The sequence below is a fragment of the Phalangium opilio genome, unplaced genomic scaffold (genome assembly GCF_054372755.1).
Source record: "Phalangium opilio isolate 3A_F unplaced genomic scaffold, DU_Popi_V2 ptg000086l_1, whole genome shotgun sequence".
NCBI classification, from domain to species: domain Eukaryota; kingdom Metazoa; phylum Arthropoda; class Arachnida; order Opiliones; family Phalangiidae; genus Phalangium; species Phalangium opilio.
The window spans coordinates 1,147,589-1,159,000 of NW_028324191.1; positions in this window are offsets into that span (position 1 = coordinate 1,147,589).

The window sequence follows — 11,412 nt, forward strand, 5'->3', positions numbered from 1 at the left end:
CTCACTCTGAACCGTTAATGCCTCTGCATTACAGAAACGAAAACCAAACCCAAGCGTTTACTTTTTGGTTCACTAGGCCTATTGACAAATAAAAGTTCATTTGACAATTTAGTTGCATTCTTTTTGAAATCACTTTAGAAAGGATTATGCTATAAACAGATGTAGTATAGCTTAAGTAATATATAAACATCGATTTCAAATAATAAAATAAAAAATATTCTTGGGATATCAAAATGAAACAGAGCTTTATAGCTACAAAACCACTAAAGGCATCGAAATTACGAAATATATTTCCATATATTAATTATAAATTATGAGAAAACCAAATATTAAGGTTTTGTAGGATTTCTTTCCACAAAACAAAGCGAACTGCTAACGCGGTGCACTAACGGACGGACACACACAGACTAAAACATAAGACTGCTTTTTAACTCTTTCTGTTTTAATTTTGAGTTGAGAAACAAGATTATCTTAAATATTAAAATAAATATAATTAATATTAAATATTTTCTTCGTTAGTTGTTCGCCTTATTGAGCGTTACATCGCGTTGATAAAGAACAATTAAACATTCTTGAGAGACTTGATTAATATTGGCGTTTGAAATGAAGCATACGCCGGTCGCTTCGCCTTACTCAAATAGGTAGTATATAAGGGTGTCGAACTACAGCTAAAAGTAAGAACAACCGCAATTGCGAAAACCTATCGTGGACAACCCACCCTAGGGAGGCTAGACGTTTCTCGTAACCCTAGCTGATCGCCGCGAATGTCTTAAATCCAACGATGACGATGGAGTAGAAGCCAGGTGTGCAGACTGGTGTCCATGTGGGATGGACAAAAACAAAGACCAGAAGATGGTGGTGTAGAAGCCAGGTGTACAGACTGGTATTCATGTGGGATGGACAAAAACAAAGACCGGAAGATGGTGGTGTAGAAGCCAGGTGTACAGACTGGTGTCCATGTGGGATGGACAAAAACAAAGACCAGCAGATGGTGGTGTAGAAGCCAGGTGTACAGACTGGTGTCCATGTGGGATGGACAAAAATAAAGACCAGAAGATGGTGGTGTAGAAGCCAGGTGTACATACTGGTGTCCATGTGGGATGGACAATGACCAGAAGATGGTGGTGTTAGAAGCCAGTAAGTACAGATTGGTGTCCGTGTGGGATGGACAAAGACCAGAAGATGGGGGTGTTAGAAGCCAATGAATACAGACTGGTGTCCATGTGGGATGGACCAGGGCCAAAAGATGGTGGTGATTAGAAGCCAGTAAGTACAGATTGGTGTCCGTGTGGGATGGACAAAGACCAGAAGATGGTGGTGTGAGAACTCAAGTAGAGGAGCCATTTCCGTGACTGTGAAGGCAGTTCGGAAATGGCGAACACGTTTGCTCCGATTTGGAAACTGCGAACGCGGTCACGTGGGTTTAACAACAGACAGACACACAGACACACACGTCGAAATTAGAACCTCTCCGTGACATACGTCACTCGGAGAGGTAAAAACATTTCAGTAAAAATAAAAAACATTTAAGTATTATTATTCAAGTGTTTTAATAATTTATTTTATATTGGATTATTCATTAAATTCTTCCAGGGAAAATTGCATCGCGACGAAATTTCAAGAAAGCATCGTGGTTATATTTAAATTTCCCGCCAATTTTGTTGTGTAAGAGCGTACGATAATTAAATAATAATCAATAATAATCAATAATAAAATAATAAATCAAATGGCTGTAGATATTAAAGCCCAAATTGTAGGCCTAAATAGAAATCCTAGCGCGGCGAAGACAATTTAGGTCCAAAATGTGTGTTTACAAAACCAAAAATACAATTTAGTCCCAAAAATTTTAGTTATACAAAATTGGGTTAAATAGCCATCGCTGTGCGAGGGTTGCTGTTTGACGCAAATTTTTACGGAATAAATTTTTTGGTGTGAATAGACGTGCCACGTGGGGCTGGTAATTAACGCCAAAAATTGGTCCTGAATTAATTAAAATATGAAATTTCATATCTCTTACCTTTCTCGTTCATAAGTCCACAGGCTCGCAAAGTAAGCGTCGCATAAAAGTAATCACAACACAAAATACAAACACGATTTAACACAAGTTTTTGATAGAATTCAAATATTTCCCGTGAAAATCTTGAACGATCACTAACATAGAATTCAATTCTATACGCGAGAACGTCGTTGATAAGTCCGAAGGCGCGCAAAATAAACGTCGCACAAAAGAAACCACAACACTAAAACTTAAGACGAAACTCGAAACACGTCTTAACACAAGTTTTTGATAGAATTAAAATATTTTCCGTGAAAATCTTGAATGATCACTAACCTAGAATTCAAAGCTATACACGTGAACTTCAGCTACAGAATAACCTGCAGTAAAAACCTTCTCTATCTCCAGTAATCTCTTGAAGGGGGCGTGTAAAACAGGTTTAAGCTAAGCTTTCTTATCAGCTGACCTCTTCTCTGATATTCAAGGTTTCTCCCCCTTAAAGTAACAGGCGGCTCCATTATCACCCCTAGCATGCTGGCTAATCTTCTGGACACCAATTTTACCTTGCCAAAGGCAGGAACCAATCAGACCTAATGCACTAAGTCCCATTGGTTCCTGCCTTTGGTTCAACTAGCCTTTGCCAAGCTTAGCCAACGTGTAGCAGGAAAAGCATCTTTCAGGGGCATGAACGGAGCCGCCCTTTGCTTTAAGTGGCAGTGTGTATTTACAAAGGTTGGCTACATATCCTATCTATGTACATGCTTTTACGTAGGAAATTCCTAGAATTAGAAATATAATTTATAATGATTTTATTTTTTCTTGAAAATGCCTTATTTTGAAGAAATTAATATTGAACTATATTTGTACAATTATAGTAATTTATTCGAGAATCAGTTTTATATTATTTTATACTATAGGGTTGAATTTCCATAGGGTTTTAAAAGACTTTTAAATTTTTCTAGGATTTTTTTTAAATTCATAAAAATACGTTAAATTGATTAGGAAAGTTATTTAAATTGAAGATTTTTAGCATATAATTGGTAATCAAAAGAATGACCAACAATATTATACTTAGAAACAGTTTTATAGCAAATTCAGTTCTTTGGTACACATGTGTACGACATTTCCACGTGTTATTACACAGTAACAAATAGGTATTTTTCCACGACAACAAAATTAGGTCATAGGCAAGGGCCCAAGTTACGTCTGTATGGGATTTTATTCAAGATTAATTATGTATTTATTTTAAAAACGTTTTCCGAAACTGGTAGAAAATCCCTTTTTTCTGGTTAAAAATGACTTATTTATTAAAATATAAGCATAGACTAATGCGAAAATATCGTTAGTCTATGCCGGTATGGTGAAACCGTAAAAATAACCTGAAAAACCAAAGTTTTTAGGAATCATTTAAATCGGTCATACATGTGTCCAAAAATTTGTTTTTACTTAAATTTGATTATTTTCGATCATATTTCAATATAAAAATATTTTCGACAATGGCAAAAAATGCATATTAAAAATACTTTATTTCAGTTTAAAATGACTTAATTTCATAAAATGTTAGTAAAACATAAAGCGAAATTCTGAGTAGAGCATGCCGAGGCACGAGGAGCGCAAACCGACCTCCCTTTAGCTATACCAATCGAAACCTTAACTAAACCCTACCTATCCTTAACAAAACCCTACCTAAGCTTAACCAAACCCTACCTAACCTAGACTAAACCCTACCTAACCTTAACAAAACCCAACCAAACCTTAAGAAAACGATACCTAACCTAACCAAACCCTACCTAACCCTAACCAAACCCTACATAAGTTGGTTTATAGCCCAGGACTTTTAGGGTTTGACCTAGAACATTTGAACATAAAGATGAAAATTGGTACATATTCTGTTTTTGACCTGACAAAAAATATACTAAAAGTCCCCTGCTGTAGAGCGCGAGCTTTCGCCGCCATCTTGGAAAATGGCCGCCGGGAATGCCAGCTACAATGTATTCCACGTTCTTCTTCAAAAAATATGAAAATTGGTACACATTATTATTGTAACCACTTGAACATCATGGCAAAGGTTTATAGCTCTGTGTTCAATAGTTTGGCCGCCATATTGGAAAATGGCCGCCGTTAATGCTAGGTACAGTGTATTTCACCATGTTGTTGGAAAATTATGAACATTGATATGTATTACAATCGGAGCTTTGTGAACCTCATAGTGAAATATTGAAGCCATTAATCAGATAGTTTGGCCGCCATGTTGGAAAATGGCCGCCATCAATGTCATATAGATACAGTATATGGTTCAAAAATTATGAAAATTGGTAATAATTATGTTGAAGACCGTCTTATCATCATACTTGAATATTGAAGACGTGCTACTGATAGTTTGGGCGCCATCTTCGAAAATGACTGCTGGAAATGCTAAATATATTTCAAATATATAAATCTTTTTGAAATTCCTTTTTTGAATAGATGATTTTCATTAACGTAATAAACAACAAAAAATGGATATCTCGAAGTCGAAATTATCGACGCCATCTTTAAAAATGGCCACATGAAAATCATAGCCCTAAATTCTGAAAGAAAGAAAAGTTATTCTAAGCTGTTATTCTCAACATGTTGATTAGAGAATATGATTTAATATGGGGTTTATACATTCTACTGTTGTTTAAGATTAGAATTTAGACAGATCTCTAGCATTTCATACATATTCATCGTCATCCTGAAGATTTTTCATAATAATTGTATGTCACAACCCTTGATTAGGCGCTACACATAGCTGGGGCCTTATCAGCGCCCCTACCCATCATATTCCAAATTGAACCTGCGGAACCGCCGTCATGGTACAGGGGAACGGCCAGTGGGACCGATAAACGCCACTTGAGCAGGTGACAGAAGCTGGACACCGTCAGCGGCGAGCCCAGTCAGGAGGTGGTCGGTGACAGGGAAGGATTAAGGGAGCAGAAGACTTGAGGGGACGGGGAAGTTCTCTCCAAACACAACATAGCCATACGGCCCAAACAAATAGTGTATCCGCGACCCCTAGAGGGTTGCCAATAGCGGGGGCGAGCCATGGCAACACCTGGGTGGGGGCGAAACCAAGGAACTCCCAAACCATCACACCGAACTCGGGCCCCGTCCGCCACGACAAGTCCTTTGAATTAAAAAGGTTAAGAGAACACTTCTTTCATTTACGTGCTGTAATTGGGTGTGGTTATGATAAGGCGTGGTTTAAAGTAATGACAGATAATCAACGTCTTACAAATTTGTTGCGCTTTTTAATGACCATATTGCATCTAAGGAAGCCATAGCTGCTGCCGAAGAGAGATTCTTTTCGCTTTTTTTAGGGCGATAATTGACACGTCACGCTTCAACTATGTAGATATTGCACACACATACTGTCAAGTCCTCATTTGATCCCACTAAGCTTCATCCAACAACCGACGCCGCAAAACTACATTTTTTCCGAGCTAGTCTTCAAGTCCAAGAATAGCTAGGAAATGATTTAATCCCGAACAGTGGGGATTGGTTCGCGATCGCGAAAGTCGAAGACCCATTCACACCATTCTCCTTCCGGCATCAGATGAACTTATACAACTCAGTATTTGTACCTGCAGTCTGCAGAACATCTTGTATAAAGAACTGTGAATGTAGACGATCTGGATTAGCTTGCTGGGCAATGTGTGGTCATTGTCAAGGTATTAGCCGTAATAAAAAATCTTCATGATGACGAGAAATATGAACGAAATGCTAAAAATGTGCCTTCCTAATCCTTAACGACACTAGAATGCATATACCCCATATAAAACGGTTTTTCCTAACCAAAATCCGAGTAATATGGCTTTCCTTCTCTTTTTTCCAAATTTTTAGGATAGTAATATTTCAGTGACCATTTTTGATGATGGGTCGATTATATAGACTCGAAAATAGTTATTTCAGGGCTCCCAGAGTACCTATAATACCTATAAATACCTATAATTCCGAGATGGTCCTATAAAAACCTATAATTCGTTTTATCCTATAACACCTATATTTTAGATATGTTGGTTAAAAAACACTACGAAAGTTCAAAAACAATCCAAAATTTTTGATTATTTTTCTGAGGAGGTGACGTTTTAAACGCCGTTTTAGCGAGATCACGTTTGACCAGACACAAAAATCGAGGAGGTCGCTTCGCTCGCTCCCCAATGTTTTAAGTTAAATATTCAAAAAGACGATTTAAATGCAATTGTTCAGTTATTTGGAATGGAGAGCTTTCAGTTGGAGGAGGAGCTTAGTCTCGTGACTTAATTGACGCTGCCATATTGGTGGGGTTAAAGCAGGAATGAAGCTGAGGCCAACCAATATGGCTACCAGAACAGCGGTACGACTTTGAAGGGTGTGACGTGGGAGCTAACAGTTCTGACCCTGAAACGTCACACCCTTCTATCTCTTACTGGAGTTTCATCCCCCTAACGGTTGGAAACAGTATTCTACGCGCAAAAATGCCAACCAGAGAGGGGCTGCGTGACGTCAGACTATCTCTTCCCCCTAGCCAGTTGTTAGCTCCCTATCCCATCTGAAAGCTCTCTATAATAACAATTAGGCCTAAACATGTCAGGGAAAATCGTAATAAAAGTCGGACAAAATCTGAAAAAGTCAGGGAATTTGAATCTTAAAATTAACCCTGAACTAGTCCAAATTCTAGAGTACCTGACATTTAAAATAATTAAAAAATGTAAGGTAGTTAACTATAAAAATTTCAGGGTAAATAATTTAGTTGCTACATTATTAACGACTCGTCCAAAGTTGATTAACTATTGATTATATTTTTATAAATATGTTTAAAAGTTCTAGTCTACTCTCGAATATAATATACTTCCTGTAAAACTCCAATAATTCGTAATTTTAAACGTATAAAATTTACCTAACATATGTTTGAACCTCTAAATTGATCATTTTTGGACCTATAAATATCCTATAATTTTGGCGTTTCAGACCTATAATACCTATTATTTTTGTGCACTAAGCGCTGGGAGCCCTGTTATTTTTATGGTGTTTTATACGTTCATGAAAATTATCTACTCAATAAAAAAATATCGAAAAAATTTATATATCGGTAATATATTTGGCACTTCGAGCAGTCAATTTCAAAAATGGCGCCCAAACTATCAGTAGCACGTCTTCAATATTCAAGTATGATATTTAGACGGTCTTCAACATAATAATTACCAATTTTCATAATTTTTGAACCAAATACTGTATCTAAATGGCATTGATGGAGGCCATTTTCCAACATGGCGGCTAAACTATCTGACTAATGGCTTCAATATTTTACTATGAGGTTCACACAGCCCTGATTATAATACCTATCAATTTTCATGATTTTCCAACAACATGGTGAAATATACTGTACCTAGCATTCACGGCGGCCATTTTCCAATATGGCGACCAAACTATTGAACACAGAGCTGTGAAATTTTGGCATGATGTTTATGTGGCTCCAATCATAATGTGTACCAATTTTCATAATTTTTGAAGAAGAACGTGGAATACTTTGTAGCTGTAATTCCCGGCGGCCATTTTCCAAGATGGCGGCGAAAGCTCGCGCTCTACAGCAGGGGACTTTTAGTATATTTTTTGTTGGGTCAAAAACAACACACGTACCAATTTTCATCTTTATGTTCAAATGTTCTAGGTCAAGCCCTTTTTTGGAGTATCTGTCCTGGCCTATTAATACAACTGGTAGAAATTTGGAACCAATATGTGAAAACTTTCCGGGTTATTATTTAGTAACTAATATGAAGATTTGCTTATAGGATTCACATATCACATTGAATTGTGTTTATAATTAGAATTATTACTAATGTACATTTTGGAGTTACGTGTACACATGTGTGTCACTAGAACATATGTGTTCAGATGACACACAAGTGTTCCCATAAGATTAATTTTGAAGGTAATTAAAAAAAAATTAATTGGACGTTTTAAATAAACGTTAGTACTATCTTATTAAAGAATAAAAAATGGAACCAATGTGTTCCAAGATGGCTATTTGAAAACATGTGTTCCCATAGGATTAACATTATGGAACACATGTGTGTTTTTTATTTTTTAAGATAATTAAAAAATTTTATTTGCACGTGGTTTATAAACGTTAGTACTATCTTATTAAACAATAAAAAAAATTGGAACGCATGTGATCCAATTTTCAACAGGGTCTTCTTTCTCCGCTGTTTTTGCCAAGCCCGTTCCCTTGGCTGTGGTTTCGCTAGACAGTAGATAGGGACAGTGGGAATCTCGTTAATCCATTCATGTGCGCCACTAATTAGATGACGAGGCATTTGGCTATTTTCAGAATTTTGACCTGCATTACTAGGCCTAGGTTTCATCATTAAATAGCCGCCACGAGCATTACGAAGCAACGTTACATGAGGTAAGTCATTATATTTTTTTTCTAATATTAAGTGTTATTTACAGTTAAATTTTAGTTTTAGAGTTTGAATTTACAGGTTACGGATTACAAAGAAAACATCAACTTAATTCAAAATGTTGATATGGACGTTATGGCTCATAGAGACAAAAATTTGGTAAGTACGCATAAACTTCCAATTAGCGCGTCGTTGAAAGAAATTTGAGTTGGGACCGTCCATAAACTACGTCACGCGAAAAAAGCATTTTCTGACCCCCCCCCCGTCCCCCCAGATCACGCTTTTCTCAGACCCCTCCCCTAAAAACAACGTCACATTTCTTTAACCCCCCCCTCCGCACTATGATTTGTCTTAATTTACAAATTAAATTTGATTAATTTCTTGAGTGATATGCCGCTTTCTCAGAAATATTTTGCTCGGCTGAAAATTCAAGTTCTCTTCCGTTTTAAGCTTTTTCCCTCTGATTGACCTTTAGAATTTTAATGTCTGGATGTGCTTTCTCTAAGCTTCAAAAAAGTTCCATAAAGCTTAGTTAAAGGGGCACACTTTTTAGGTTTCGACACTGTCACCGAAAACAGTCTAATCGAGCTTGAGATTTAGTGTTTGCGGCAGACATCTGCCTAAATGAAGAGGGTTTGTGAAGATGATTGCAAAAATAGTCATCGAACATTTGCCGCCGTTCATCAAATATTTTACAAATACTATTCAAAGTGAGTGATAATTTAAAATATCGTACGTTGGGTCCATGAAAAACGATGAAGCCATATGCGGTTCCACTTATTATTTGTTTTTTTTTTTTAAATTCTATTAGCAAGTTTGTAAAAAAATGAAAAAATTATGGGCAAATTAGTATAAGATTTTACAAAATTTTCTATTGGCAAGTTTGTAAAAAAATTTCAAATTTATGGGCAAATTAGTATATGTTTTTTGCAAACTTTTTGAGGGGTAAGTTACAACGAGTATTGGCAAGTTTGTAAAAAATCTATTGGCAAATTAGGACCTCCCCCGTCGACTGCTCGCTCACTACGCCGCCATATTGACTGGCCTGTTAAACGGGTTGTTAGAGTTATACGGCGGCGTGCAATAAGTATCGTTGCAGTTCAGTTGAATTAAAAATTTAAAACTAAGCGGTTATTTAAAATGGGAGGCGGTATTTATTGTACGGTGAAGGAATGTAACGAAAATTCGCGGAATCGGAAGAATAAGTTGTCGTTTTTTAAAATACCAGCTGTACTAAGGCACCAAGGCCCAATTGCATTGGACTTATCAAAAAAGCGTAGGAATCTTTGGATTACTAGAATAGAAAGAAAAGAGTTGTTTACAATAACCCTTTCACCTAATAAACGAGGCCCACACGTATGTTCAAAACATTTTCTTTCAGGTAAGAATCTATTATTAATTGTAAGAGTAATCTTAATTAGTAAGTTGATATGATTGAACATTTACAGGAAAACCATCAGCGCTGTTCGATCAAACCAATCCAGATTGGGCACCAAGTTTGTTCTTAGGCAAAAACAATTTGAAAAATCCCAATATGATTCATTCGCGTTGGAAAAGAATAGTTAGTCGAAAATTCAGGATTAAAACCATGTATCAGTCTAATGAAGGAACTTCATTAACAACGGAAAACGTTCTGGGTGATAAAGATGGTAATGTTGTCTTATTAATAATAATAAAATGCTTTTATTTTGGAACAATCTTAAAATAAACTCAGAAATATTCTCTGGGGAATTACATCCTCGGCTTCTTCATAAGCTGTAGTTCTAAGTAGACGACGGTGGGTAACTGGTCACATACCCTTTGACCTTTGTGATTTCCACTTATTATTTGTTTTTTTTTTTTTTAAATTCTATTAGCAAGTTTGTAAAAAAATGAAAAAATTATGGGCAAATTAGTATAAGATTTTACAAAATTTTCTATTGGCAAGTTTGTAAAAAAATTTCAAATTTATGGGCAAATTAGTATATGTTTTTTGCAAACTTTTCGAGGGGTAAGTTACAACGAGTATTGGCAAGTTTGTAAAAACTCTATTGGCAAATTAGGACCTCCCGTCGACGGAGAGAGAAAATCTCGTAAAGGGGGGAAAGGGGACGGAAACCTGACGTCACGCGCAAAGACCCTATAGTTATTTTTAGATACGCCTTAAACAGCGTTAAAGTTTAAAAATTAATATTCTATTCCTTTTTTAATTTTCAAGTAACGAAGAAATGTTTGATGTGGCTACTGGTGGCGCTGAGTCGTCACCTGAAAAAACTGAGGAAACTTCAGTTCACCAACCAAACACTCCTTGTAAAGGTGCGGAAAAGGCTGGTGTAATCAGCACGCCAAATAAAACTTCGGTAAACGAAGAAGAGGAATAAGATGATGAAGATGAAGATGTATTTTCCAGCAGAAATTAACGTAAAAATAATTGCAATTAAAAAACTGTTTGACCTGTTAGATTATAGAATGATATGAACTTCTCGTTTTTTATTAAGTCTAATGCATACAGTCCTCTACTAAGTGTCTCAACTCAATTATTTACTATATTATTAGCACATTGGAAACCACACGGAGTAATGCAAAGTTATTTTTGCCCAAGTAGTAATATTATTATAATAACAAGGTTATATTATTTTAAAAAGGATTCTAGCTTCTAGGGTTCATTGTTTTTTTTTAAGAAAATTATTTTGCAAAGTCAAATGATGGGTTCAGTGCTAATCAAATATATCTTCGGATCTACTGTAACGGCCGTATCAGTCTGTGTGTCTGTCTGTGTGTGTGTCTGTCTGTCCGTTGTTACACCCACGTGACCGCGTTCGCAGTTTGCGTATCGGAGCAAACGTGTTCGCCATTTCCGAACTGCTTTCACAGTCACGGAAATGGCTCCTCTACTTGAGTTCTCACACCACCATCTTCTGGTCTTTGTCCATCCCACACGGACACTAGTCTGTTCTTACTGGCTTCTAATCACCACCATCTTCTGGTCTTCGTCCATTCCACGTGGACCCCAGTCTGTACATACTGGCTTCT